Genomic DNA, 13,814 nt, shown 5'->3' on the forward strand with positions numbered 1-13,814 from the left:
CATGTTGTCTTGGTGATCACAGGTTTGTAATATAGTTTGAAATCAGGAAAACAGTGTGGAGGTTCCTCAAAAAATTAAAAATGGAGCTCTTCTATGACCCATCAACTGCACTAGTGGGTATTCACCCCAGAGATACAGATGTGGTGAAAAGAAGGGCATATGCATCCCAGTGTTTATGGCAGCAATGTCTGCAATAGCCAAACTGTGGCAAGAGCTGAGATGCCCTTCAACGGACGAATGGATAAAGAAGATGTGGTCCATATATACAATGGAGTATTATGCCTCCATCAGAAAGGATGAATACCTAACTTATGCATCAACATAGGTGGGACTGAAGGAGATTATGCCGAGTGAAATAATTCAAGTAGAGAAAGTCAATTATCATATGGTTTTATTTATTTGTGGACCATAAGGAATAGTATGGAGGACATTAGGAGAAGGAAGGGAAAAATCAGAGGGAGGGTCAAAACATGAGAGATTATGGACTCAGATAATTAAACTGAGGGTTTTAGAGGGGAGGTGCGTGGGGGGATGGGTTAGCCCAGTGATGGGTATTAAGGAGGGCATTAGTGCATGGAGCTCTGGGTGTTATAAGCAAACAATGAATCATGGAACTCTATATCAAAAACTAATGATGAGAGAGAGTCAATTATCATATGGTTTCACTTATTTGTGGAGCATAACAAATAGCATGGAGGACATGGGGAGATAGAGAGGAGAAGGGAGTTTGGGGAAATTGGAAGGGGAGGTGAGCCATGAGAGACTATGGACTCTGAAAAACAATCTGAGGGTTTTGAAGGGGTTGGGGGTGGAGGTTGGGGTGCCAGGTGGTGGGTATTATAGAGGGCACGGATTGCATGGAGCACTGGGGGTGTGGTGCAAAAATAATGAATACTGTTATGCTGAAAATAAATAAAAAATAAATTAAAAAAAACTAATGATGTACTGTATGGTGACTAACATAACATAATAAAAAATAATAAAAAATTTAAAAAATAAGTTACTTGATAAACAGTTTGATCTTTCTGGGGCTTGCTTTTAAGCTTTTCTAAGATATCAAAGCAGCATTTAGTGTAGGGCTAATTTTATCCTTTATAGAGACAAAGCCCTTCTGAGTACTCTCCCTAATGCAAAGAAATTATGAGGTTTTGCCCCTCTGGCTGGTAGGAACAAGAGCTATGCCTGGTCTGGTGTGATCTTTGGGGTGTGTTCACTTTAATCTTCCCAAGCGGTTCGCTTTCTGGTTTGGGCAGCTTCCTCACCTGGATGCACAGATTGGCCTTCACTGGAGACTCTGGCGGACCCTCTGCAGCCTCCAGACTTCTCAGTGCAGCTTTCCCCTTTGCCCTGAAACTTTAGACTCCTTGTCCTTGTCAGATTTTCGACTCTGTTTCCTTAGCACAGAGAGACTGCCAAGTTGTACCTGGGCTCCTGTCTGTGCTCTGTGGTCTGGAAACTCCTTCTAGCTACTAAACTGGGGAAATTAAAAAACTCAGTTCATTTGTTTCTCATCTCTTGGGGATCATTGTCCTTCATTGCCTGATGTCCAATGTCTTGGAAAATTCTCTTCATAGACTTTGTCTGGTTTTCAAATTGTCCAGGAAGGATGGTAAATCTGATTCCATTACTCCATGTTGGCTGGAAGTATCCCCCAGATAGACTTTCTGTATTAGGAACTGTATTAGGAACCTGTTCCAGATATGGTGCTTGGTACTTTATAGGCCATATCTTAGTTAATCCCCCCAAACAAAACAGAACAAAACAAAAATGTAAAAGACACACAAAGAGAAAAGGAGCTGTGAAGTAGATACTTTTTTATAGATGAGAAAATCAGGACACAGAGACATTAAGTAGTTTCTTTAAGGCTAGGAGTGCCTGGGTGGCTCAGTGGGTTAAAGCTTCTGCCTTCAGCTCAGGTTATGATCCCAGAGTCCTGGGATCGAGCCCCACATCAGGCTCTCTGCTCAGCAGGGAGCCTGCTTCTCCCTCTCTCTCTGCCTGCCTTCCTGCCTACTTGTGATCTCTGTCAAATAAATAAATAAAATCTAAGAAAAAAAAGATTGTAAGGCTAGTGTATGTATATATGTATGTATATGTATATATATGCATGTATATATACAGGATTTGCATTTGTGTATATAAATCTATCTATACAAATAAATCTATTTGTATATAAATATATCTATCTATCTATATGTATATATATATGTATATACATATATATATCGGAATCAGGATTTGCATCCAGATCTGTTTGATTGCCCAAAGCAAGCTCTTAACCTGTCTCTTCGTGGACCTCTTACAACTAACTCTTGCTTCTTAAGGGAAACTGAAAACTGACTTGGCTTGTCTTATGCCCACCCTCTGCAGATACTTATTCCTCTGGACTTTTCATTCTCCCTCTAACGAGTACCACATGGGAAACTCTCCAGACTCTACAATATTAGAGACTGACTTCAGATTTTCCTTTGTACAGAATAGATGTTTATTTGGGGTCCTGACTTTTTCCCTGCATACAAAGAAGCAAATTTAGGTTGAGAACTTATAAAAGAATACATTTTCATCATAAATGTATGTGCTTTGGCCAAATGATGGCAAATTCTTTGAACTAAGAAGAGGAAAAAGAAAAAAAATAGCTCTCTTTGAGAACAATGTGAAGATGTCCCTGAAGTTTGAGTGGAAAGAGGAATGAGGTCCAAATTTCAAGTCCGCTTCCAGCCTTTATGGGAAAGCTGGCAAGAAGGTTTCTTTACCCGGAGAGCTACTGATGCATGTTTATAGTGGTTCCAGGAATGCTCAACAAAACACCACAGAATGGAAAGACACTCAAGCCAACCCAATGGACACAAAAATAGAAACAAACTTATTAACTACCTGTTTAAGGGCAGTGTTAACACATAATGAAGGGGGTGATTCCAGGAAAAAGTTGAGTCTGTTATAATTCTGATGTTCTCATCAAAGGAAACTCATAGGATTTTGACTGAGTTTTCTCAGCAGTGGAGACTCGTGAGCCTTAATCTAGTACTTATGTATGAAACTGAAGCTCAGTTTTAGAATTTGAACATTTTCCTTGCAGTTTCTTTTTCATGCTTGTTGGGTTTTAATTACACAAATGAAATCTCTTTATTGTTGAAAAAGTAGGAAGCATAAGTAACCTATAATCTTACCCCTAATCAATAATCACAATAAAAAATATAACCACAGTGAACATGTGGATGGCTATCCTGATGGCCTTTGCCTTCTCTCTATATAAATAAAGAGGTATGTACATTGGTGTGGGCATGCTGTGATTTGTGTTTGTGTGTGGATGATGTGGGGTGTGTGTGATATGTATAATTCTAGAATAGTTTATAATGCCCTAAGAAGGGATTCCTACCACATCTGCAATCATAGAGCAGGTTGAGAAAATCCTAATAATTTTGTTGAGTTTGGGTTGGAGGAGCCCCTGCTAAGACGTGGTATGCTCTTATAAATTATTTTTTTCTTCTGGAGCTAAGTCTCTCCAACTTTTCACCTTTGCTTATCCATAGAGACCAGACGCCTGGACCTGTGATTGGAGAGTGATCCTTTGCATAATAGTCCCAAAGGTGATTTAGGCTTAAGGCCTGGCTTGGAAACAGTCTGAACAACATTTCCCAGACCCACAGCTGTGTGGGTTACAATCCCCAGAGGCCCTCTAACTGTGACTGTAATTTTTTAAAACGGTTCAATCTCCCTGGAGCATATGAGTGCTAGAGAGGCCAGATTTTTCATAGATTGAGAGTAAGTGTCCTAGGGAGAGGCAGCTAGCAGAAGAGGAGGGTCTACTTTTTTTTTTTTTTTTTAACTGCAGTCCAGTTAACATACAAGGTTATATTAATTTCAGGTGTGCAACATAGTGATCTGACATTCTACACATTATGCTATCCTCTCTGCACTGAGTATAGTCGCCATACAGGGTTACTACAATATTGCTGACTGTCTTCCCTATGCAGTACTTTTCATACTCATCATTTATTTATTTTAAAAACTAGAATTCTTTTTTTTTTTTAAAGATTTTATTTATTTATTTGACAGAGAGAGATCACAAGTAGGCAGAGAGGCAGGCAGAGAGAGAGAGAGAGGAGGAAGCAGGCTCCTCACTGAGCAGAGAGCCCGATGCGGGACTGGATCCCAGGACCCTGAGATCATGACCTGAGCCGAAGGTAGCGGCTTAACCCACTGAGCCACCCAGGCGCCCTAAAAACTAGAATTCTGTACTGTGTAATTCCCCTCACCTATTTCGCCTGTTCCTATGACCCCATCCCTATGGCAACAACCAGTTTGTTCTCTGTATTTATGATGATGTTTTTTCATCTGCTTTGTTTTTTTATATTCCACATATAAGTAAAATCTTATGGCATTGTCTTTCTCTGACTTCTTTTACTTGGCGTGACACCAACTAGCTCCATCCGTGTTGTCACAAATGCAAGATCTATTTCTTTTTTGCGGTTGAGTAATATTCATATATATATATATATATATATATATATGCATGCCATATCTTCTTTATCCACTCATCTATGAATAGACACTTAGGTTTCCTCCATTACTTGGCTATTATAAATAATGCTGCAATAAACATAGGGGTGCATATACCTTTTCAAATTAGTGTTTTCATTTCCTTTGGATTGATTGTATGGCATTTCTATTTTTAATTTTTTTGAGAAAACTCCATACTGGTTTTCATAGTGGCTGCACCAGCTTACATTCCCACCAGCAGTGCATGAAGGTTCCCTTTTCTCCCCTTCTTTGCCAACACCTAGTATTTCTTATCTTGTTTTGTCCTAACCATTCTGACAGGTGTGAGGTGATACCTCATTGTGGTTTTGGTCTGCATTTCCCTTTTGATGAGTGATGACACATCTTATCATGTGTCTGTTGGTCATCTGTATGTCCCTTTTGGAAAAATGACTATTTGGGTCCTCTGCTCATTTTAAAATTGGGTTATTTTTAGTAGGATCTACTTTAGATGGTTCCATACCATTCAACTAATCTGCAGGCCATTGAAATTTTTTTCTTTATTTGGTGTACTTAGTTGTGTTCATCAGAAATTGACAGATTGGGGGCACCTGGGTGCCTCAGTTGGTTAAGCCTTTGGCTCAGGCCATGTTTTCAGGGTCCTAGGATCGAGCCCCATGTCCTTGCTCAGTGGGGAGTCTGCTTCTTCCTCTCCCTCTCCTCCCCCTCCACTACCCAGCTTGTGCCCCCCTCAAATAAATAAGTAAAATCTTATACAAAAAAAAAAAAAAAAGAAATTGACTGATTTAAGCAACCCCCCCCCCCCATTACACACAAGAAAGAACATTACTGAAAGATAATTGCTGGGAAGGTGAGAGAATGAGAATTAGAAGATAGGCAGCAAAGGAAGGTTGGTAGAGAATGTTAGTAAAACCATGCCCTAGGAACAATCCGGCTCATCTGACTTGCCAGCTGCCCTACCTCTGTTGACAAAGGCCAAGCCTTTTCTTAACAACTGCAGGACTTGTAGCAAGAGTATAGAGATGGAAGCCCAGTACCATATGTGTAAATATTTAAAAATTAAAAATAAGTTATAAAGCAAGTAAAAAACATATTAAAATATGCTAAATCCTCCTTCCTTGACAAATACATTCATAGTCAGCTGAAGGGTCAATCTCAAACTCAGAATTATTTTTTATGAATTTTTATTAACATATAAGGTACTATTTGTTTCAGGGGCACAAATGATTCACAGGTCTGTGAATCATCAGTCTTACACGATTCACAGCACTCACCATAGCACATTCCCTCCCCAATGTCCATAACCCAGGCACCCCAACACTCCCCATCTCACCCGCAGCAACCCTCAGCTTGTTTCCTGAGATTAAGAGTCTCTTATGGTTTGTCTCCTTCCTCAGTCCCATCTTGTTTCATTTTTCTCTCCTTTCCTCCCATGAACCCCAATCCTGCCTCTAAAATTCCTCATATCAGAGAGATCATATGATAATTGTCTTTCTCTGATTGTCTTATTTTGCTTAGCATAATACCCTCTAGTTTCATCCACGTTATTGCAAATGTCAAGATTTCAGTTTTTTTGATGGCTGCATAGTATTCCATTGTATATCTATATCACATCTCCTTTATTCATTCATCAGTTGATGGACACCTAGGTTCTTTCCATAGTTTGGCTATTGTGGACATAGCTTCTAAAAACATTTGGGTGCATGTGCCCCTTTGGATCACTATATGTGTATCTTTAGGGTAAATACCCAGTCAAACTTAGAATTCTTGACTCCTTAGAACTCCTTAGAACTCCATGGGTTGAAATCTAGCCCTTGGCTCCTGTGTCCCACACCCTAGCCTATCCTTCCTTTTTTCCCTACTTCAGTCTGAATATAAAAGCACCATGCGTATTTTAAACAAAAGTCCTCTCTTGGCCACCCTTGGGGTATAGAAGTGTGAGTGGTATCCTTTCAGGGGATGAGTACAGGGAAGCCGACCATAAATAGCCTTGGAGTCATTTAAGCAGAGAATTCTGGGGACCTATGTATTTGGAGCACAGTCTAGAATCAGGGATGGATTTTAGCTTCTGAGTAGGTGTGTCCTATGGACTGGTAGATTCCTTGTGAGGTACAGCAGGAAGAGGGCCAACATCGGGCCCCCTAAACTGAGGCCTAGGAGGGGGTTTCATCTGCTTGAATCTAAAGACAGTAGTGCCCAATGTCAGCTGTCCTACTGCTGCTCTGTGAACTTGATATTGCTACCCATGACCAAGAACACAAAGTCACACCTATCAAGGATCTGATGCCCCAGCAGGAGTGTATTAATGGCTGAGCCAAGACTATATACCCAGCCAATAGCTCCTGGGGATGAAGTGGAGGTAGGGAGCCAGAGAAAACAGAATCTGGTCCAAACTGGCAAATGCCCACTACCCCCAGATTGAAAGAACCACTTTTAAACATGTTCTACTCCAAGCCCTCCATCCAGAATCTGCACAAGTACTTGAGAAAAGTTGGGGGAAATTGGAAGGGAGATGAGCCATGAGAGACTATGGACTCTGAAAAACAATCTGAGGGTTTTGAAGGGGCAGGGAGTGGGATGTTGGATGAGTCTGGTGGTGGGTATTATGGAGGGCACGTATTGCATGGATCACTGGGTGTATAAACAATGAATTCTGGTACACTGAAAAGAAATTTTAAAAAAATAAAAATTTAAAAAAATATAAAAACTGTAAGTATAAAAACTCTCTTCAGGGTTGAAGGGGGGGGGGAAGCCTAGAACTATCTTCCACCAGAAGCCAATGAGGACCTTTGTTCTTCCTATTCATTTTATTTCCATTTCTGGGCCTGTGCAACCTTCCCTCAGACTGAGGAGTGGGAGACTGAGATGTATGCCTCTTATTCATCAGTCAGTGTAGTAGATTCTTGTTGCTCTTGTCCTTCCAATATCCATTTCCTCTTCCTCTGTTCCATAATTTCTGTTCTTCTGGCAACAGCTTCTAGTTGCTTTGGGTATTGTTGACCAACTCCTGGTTCCAAGGATTAGTATGTGATCCATGAGTGTGAGCAACCAGAAGATCATATACTCCTGGTTCTCAGATGTTTGCATACCCTCCAGAGTACTGCTATAGCTATTCCTAACCTGCAGATATATAAGAAGGAGATATCCAGGAAGGAGGAACTTTTGGATGGAAGCAGGGGGACACAAGAGGTGGGTCATTAGAAGACCCTCCCAGGAACCCAGAACATGCATGGCCAGGTCCCTCAGCTTCATCACTATGTCAGAGTCAAGGTCCCTGGGTTTCACTTTCTGATGGCCAGAGTGCTGCTGCTTCTGGGGGCTCAGATCTATGTCGGTGGTGTTCTCAAAGGACATGACTCAGTGGCCCTCCTTCCTCAGTCCTTTGCTCCATGCCAGAGGCTCCCTAGAGGTCAGTATAACCCTAGAATGTAACACACTTGAGTTTGAATCCTAGTTCCATCATGTCGCTTTATGGCCCAGTGTCCTCGTTTGTCAAATAGGATGCACTTTAGCCTGAAAAGGGAAATAGGGTCGATCTTTAAGCCCAAGGTGGTTGAAGAGGGTTCTTGATGTTCTTAGTCATTTTGCTGTCAAATGATGGCCCCAATTCTTGCAACAAAACTGGGCTTGGTGTGGATTAAGCATGAAATGGAGCTGTGAGGGGACTGGTCTGCTCCCACTGACGGCACAAGGAAGGCTGGCCACTTTGCTTTATAGTCACACATTTCACACCTCTTGCCAAGTTCGTTGTGCATGCTATGTGCTCAGACAATAGTGATTTCCTTTTGTCCACCTGAGTTGTTTGATTCGATTAAATTCACACAACAAATATGTGTGGTTGTGCTTGGTGATGCAAGGCATATGATGTCATATGATGAGAGACCCTTGTCCTGTAAAGTGTGCTAGAATGAGTGCGATATTCCTGAATGAAACAAGGCAGCACTGCTTCTCATCAGGGAGAATAGATCTGCTTACTTGTGTGGATTTATTTTATTGGAAGTCTATAATCCCCTCTGTTTTTCCTTTGGCTGGCATCCAGGTTGTTCCTGATGACAACCCTGCTGAGAAGTTTCTTTTGATTTGTGAGTGAGCCGAGCTCTTGGTTTGATCTATTTTATTTCCCATCTAGGGCCTGCCTGGGATTTGTGATCCCCCCCACTCCTGCACCTCCTCTCCCGGAACCTCCCAAGGCCTTGGTGGGGGGTTCCCCAAGCTTTCTCAGCAGGTAGTGAGGCTGTAGAGGAACACCAAGTCTCAAAACCCTCTGACTGTATTTGCCTCAATTTCCCCCCTCCTTTGGTTTCTCTCTACATGGTAAAGTCAACACTTCCCCAAAGATGCAGATTTTATGGGCCAAATAGAGGAAAAGCAAATTCATTTCAAAGGAGACTGGGTTTTTCTGGAAGGAAAAACCCCTAATTTTATTCCCTCAGTAGGTTGTTCTTCATGTCCTTAGATAATGACAAACCCAACGGATATGAGCATCACTGATAAATATAAAAATAAATCTTCCAACAAGACAATAATATTGTTAAGGACTGCCCCAAATATATGACTGATACAGTTTTAAATATGTATTATGCTCACCCTATATTAAGTGAAACATAAATTGCAAAATGATATGTTCTGTTCGAGCCTATATTATTAAAAAACGTGTTCATATAAAAGAATCGTTCTACAACCACGTAGAGTTTATAGATGGGTTTACGTTTTTATTTCTTCAACAAATCTGTAATTTAGGAAGGACAGGTAAGCTATTTTTTGAATTTTGCACACAATGGAAGAGGAGTACAAAGCTCATCTCTGAGTACCTAGCTGACAATGGCAGAGCTAGAACACACGTTCAGGTGTTTCTGACTACAAGTCTCTGTTATACTGTCCCGCTAACACACAACTAAAAATCACAAGGTTTCGGATGAACCACATGGGCCACTATTTCCACATAAATATAATAAATATGTATTATAAAATAAGTCACGTGCTGTTAAGTGTCTGAAACTGATAACCATCCTTTTCCCACTCACACTTACTCAACCCTTCTCATACCACCTGCACATTTCACTGTGCCCATCATGATTGCCATTTTTGTGCAACAGTTTGATTCATGTATTTCTCTCTTTTTTAAAAAAAATATTTTATTTATATATTTCAGAGAGAGAGAGCCCAAGCAGGGTGAGGAGCAGAGGGAGAAGCAGATTCCCTGCTGAGCAGGGATCCTGATAGGGGGCTCAGTTCTGGAACTCCAGAATCATGACCTGAGCCGAAGGCAACGGCTCAACCGACTGAGCCACCCAGGTGTCCCAATTCATGTGTTTCTTTTGCATTGGACTACAAGCCCCCTGGGGGGAGAGAGCTTATCTGATTTTGCACACACTGACTTCCCAATAGAGTTCTTAACTCATACTAAGTGCTCAATAAATAGTTGTTGACTTAATAAATGAATGAAAAATCAAGACAAAGCAGCTAGTGCTTTGATTTGGGTCTCTGTTCTCAACCAGAAATCAGTGTGGCCTGTGAGAGACTGAAGCCAAGGGAAAGTACTCATAAAAAAGTCTACAGGTTGTTTTTGGACCCTGCAGTGTATCAGGGAAGAAAACAGCATCCTTTCCAACTCATGCAAAGGGGAGGGCGTGTGGTTTTTACTCGTAGGGAGGCCCCTCTGTGGCTCTTTCCTTTCCTTCACCTTGGCTGGAGGTTGAGAAAGGGGAGCCATGGCAGCGGGTAGGAAGACAGTGTGGCCCTCGAGTAGGAGAGACTTGGCACTGTTGCCTCTCCTGGGCCGGGTAGGGTTGCTTGCTGATGGAGGGTGTCGCCTCTATCCTGGATCCCTGAACCAAGCCTGGAGGACAAGGCCAAGCCAAAGTCAATCCAGCTGCTACCTTGGGCATGGAAAGGGATTTTGGTTGCAATACCTGAGACTTGGAGGGCATTTGCCATCTATTTCTTTTGGCATCACCAGAAGAAAAGAAAACTCTTCCACTCTAGATGTTGCCAAACCCAATTATCCTTCTTAAAGGAGAAAAGAAGAAAATTTCTCTGTGCTTTGAGGGGGCTTACACAACGGGACAGGAAAGCATGTTACACTCCTTATGAGGTCTGTGTTGACTAGTCTTGTCACTGAGAAGTCTGAGTGGCTTTTCACAAACTGCAAATAAAAAAAATATTATCCAAAAAGTGACCAAAGCATTCATTTATTGACGTACAACCCTGGATCTAATATTATGACAAAATGGAAACTCAGGCTCAGCCCACATCAAAGACTCGGTATTTACTGAGCATGTATCCATCCATGCTTACTCGGGGTGCGCTGCCTAAGAAGCTCTGTTCTGAGCACATAGTTTATTTGAAGGACTCTCAGAAGCTTGGCTAATGTCATTCATGCTCTCCGGTTCCCATCACGGCGGGGAGGGGGGCACAGCAGAATCACTTTCTGAGCCCGGGAGGCTGAACGCCAGACTCCTTTGGGGTGCTACTCTGAAGGGTCAAGTCTGCTTTGAAGATTTTCTCCTTATCCCTGGCTTTAAGTAATTTAATCATGCTGTGTCTTAGTTCAGTATTCCTTCTCGTGTAGGAGGCTCATTGAGCTTCAGATTGCTGGGTTTATTGTTTTCATGTTGGATAGCATCTTCATGGTTATTAATCTTATCTTCTGCAGTGTCTAATCTGCTATTTTCATTTTTTCTCATTTTTTATAGGTTTAAAATTAAAGATATTTACTATATCAACTATGAGTACACACCCCTAGTGGGATATAATGGAATGATTAGAAACCATATTTTAATTTTTATTTTCAGTGATCCAAAATTCATTGTTTATGCACCATACCCAGTGCTCCATGCAATATATGCCCTCCTTAATAGCCACCACCAGGCTCACCTAACCCCCCACCCCCCTCCTCTCCAAAAGCCTCAGTTTGTTTCTCAGAGTCCACAGTCACTCATGGTTCATCTCCCCCTCTGATTTCCCCCAATTCACTTCTCTCCATCTTCCAATGTCCTCCTCATTATTCCTTATGCTCCACAAGAAAGTGCTATTTTCTTTGAAGAAGAAATTTGGAGAACTTACTAATGGATATCAAGTCTTATTTTCAAGTGTCAGTAATTATTTTATTTTATTTACATTCAATTTAATTAACATATTGTTTCATCAGTTGCCTATAACACCTAGTGCTCTTTCCATCAAGTGCCCTCCTTAATGCCCATCCCCCAGCTACCTTGTTTCCCCATGCTTCTCCCCTCCAGCAACCCTCAGTTAGTTTCCTAGAGTTAAGAGTCTCTTATGGTTTGTCTCTTGTAGTGTGTACACACACACATACACACACACACAGAATGGAATATTAGTCATCAAAAAAGAATGAAATCTTGCCATTTGCTATGATGTGGATGGAGCTAGAAGGTATTATGCTAAGCGAAATAAGCCAATCAGAGAAAGATCAATATCATGTGATCTCACTGATACGTGGAATTTAAGAAACAGACAAGCATAGGGGAAGGGAAAGAAAAATATTTAATATATTATTAATCCCATCTAGTCTATTTTCCATCTTGGACATTTTTAAAATATTCTTTTAAAAAGATTTTATTTATTTATTTATTTGTCAGAGAGAGAGAAAGAGAGAGAGCAGGAGAGAACAAGTAGGCAGAGAGGCAGGCAGAGGCAGAGAGAGAAGCAGGCTCCCTGCTGAGCAAGGAGCCCCATGCAGGACTCAATCCCAAGACCATGGGATCATGACCTGAGCCGAAGGCAGACACTTAACCAACTGAGCCGCCCACATGTCCCCCATCCCGGAAATTTTAGTTTTCACTTGTAGAATTATATTTTCTAAAATTACCTTCCATTCTATCATTCCTCTGGCTGTTTGAACATATGGAGTATGGTTGCAATAATTGTTTTAATGTATTTGTCTGCCAATTCATTTGTCTGTGTAAGCTTTGGGTCAGTTTTGATTGATTTTTTTTTTCTTCATCATAGAATATATTTGTCTACTGCCTTGTCTGCCTGGTAATTTAAATAGATGCTAGATATTTTGTATTCTAACTCATTGGGTGCTGAATACTTTAACGTTCTTACGAACATTCTGAGCTTTGTTTTGAAATGCAAAGTTAATTGGAAACAGTTTGAACCTTGCGGTCTTGCTTTTGGAATTTGTTGGGAGGGAGAGGGGCATCATTTGTTGTAGGGCCCATTCGCTTGACAAATTATGGGGTTTCTCAGTGTACTTGGAAAGAATGGGCATAGCTCCTGCTGTGGGCTCTGAATACTATTTCCTCGAATTCTTCTGGGTGGTTCTTTCTGCAGCCTCAGGTAGTCTCCTCGAAGCCATCCATTGGTCAGTACTCTTGTCAAGTTCTTGAGGAGATCTTCTACGCATCTCCAGACATCTTTGTGTAATTCTCTTTTCTCAGGGTCTCTGTCTGGTGAACCCTAGCTTCCTTAGTCTTCCCTGTCCCTTATTTCTGTCTTTTTCATGCAGGAATCAGCTGTGCTCTGCTTGGTTTTCCCCTGACCCTGCTGCAGTCTGGAAACTCTACCAAGGGAGTGATCTGAGGTAACGTCCAGGCTCCCCTGGTATGTTTCTTGTCCCCCGAGGATCCCTGTCCTTTGTTATGGGAGGCACAAGGATCTTATTTGTTGTGTCATAGATCTGTCAGGTCTTTAACTGTTTCATGCAGGAGAATAAATCTAATCTTTGCTATTCCATCCTCACTGCGAGTGGAGGTTGGTATCACTAATTTTAAAGGACTCTTTGAATATTAGAAGTACATCTTCGGGGCACCTGGGTGGCTCAGTCATTGGGCATCTGTCTTAGCTTCCATCCTGGTCCTGGGGTCCTAGGTTCAGACCCCGCACCGGGCTCCCTGCTTCTCCCTCTCCCACTGCCCCTCCTTGTGTTCCGTCTCTCAATTGTGCCTCTCTCTGTCAAATAAATAAATAAAATATTAAAAAAAAGAAGTAGTTACCCTTCTATTTTTTTCTATCCATAGGTTGTTTTTTTTCCCCCTCTCATATTTGTTTTGTTTCATTTTATCTTACGGTCTTTTTCTTGCATACTGAAATCTTGCAATAGATTCTACACAGTCAAATCTAGCAGTATTTCACTGTTTCTGATATTGATGTTGTACTTTAAAGTCTTTCTCCAACCCAAGATTATAATTTCAGTGCTTCCTTTTTGTCATATACTAAATCCCTACCTACTCTTGTGTTTTCTACTTTGAACGACTTCTCTGTTATTTTATTCTACAGTAAGTACGAATATACTTTAATAATTGTAGCCATTTAATATCCAGAAGGCACATGAAGTGTTAGACATAGCT

Source organism: Mustela nigripes, chromosome 1, assembly GCF_022355385.1.
Source record: "Mustela nigripes isolate SB6536 chromosome 1, MUSNIG.SB6536, whole genome shotgun sequence".
Taxonomy (NCBI): Eukaryota; Metazoa; Chordata; class Mammalia; order Carnivora; family Mustelidae; genus Mustela; species Mustela nigripes.